Consider the following 837-nt stretch of genomic DNA (forward strand, 5'->3'; position numbering starts at 1 on the left):
AATGGGTAGTCCATGAGAGCTGATCGACCCAATTAAGTATTTAAATGAAATTTTGAAGGGAGTACCATCCAGATGGTAATTTTTCCAGATGCTTGGGGTTTTATATCTCTCCATTTTTGGTGTAAGACATCTTTAGCAGCATGTCTGTGATCACTTGGGCCCTTGGCTCTGTCGGCAGCAAGTGAAACTGTGTAAATGTGTGTATGGCCATGCAAGATCTGACTGTCAGAACTATGTCCAGTTCAGTGAAGTTGCTGAATTGTTCATCTTACATGCTTAGGATTTTCCAACAATGTTCTGTTTTCGCCTCCATATATCCACAGAAATCTGAAGTGACTACTAACAAAACGAGCTCGCAACAGGCAGGAAAAGTTATATATAGAATAGGCCCGTAAAATAGAAAACACTTAAAATATTTGCTATTGTTTTATAAAATAATAATAAGAATCATATCATATCAATACAAAAGGGCATCGAGAGTCTCATGCCTTTATTGCACAATATAAGTTAATCATAATCGTCTTGTCTAACGGTCTCGTTTATTATTATTGTTATTTACAAGGCCTAATAAAGATGGCTTCAACATTGAATTCATTAATATTCATGATTTATTATAAGAAACGACAATTCACTAATAATCCATTTAAAACCATATAATATATGCAACCTAGAGCTGTGATAATGTAATCTGATACTATCCTATATTTATCCAACTCGACAAATATCAACAAAAATTATTAATTTATCTTATTCAATATTTTATTCAACTGGATTCTATCAACCATTTATCCCACATACCAAATCAGACATCACGTTAATTTGTGTTTGATATAGTGA

This window comes from Sesamum indicum, linkage group LG15 (genome assembly GCF_000512975.1).
Source record: "Sesamum indicum cultivar Zhongzhi No. 13 linkage group LG15, S_indicum_v1.0, whole genome shotgun sequence".
Classification (NCBI taxonomy): Eukaryota; Viridiplantae; Streptophyta; class Magnoliopsida; order Lamiales; family Pedaliaceae; genus Sesamum; species Sesamum indicum.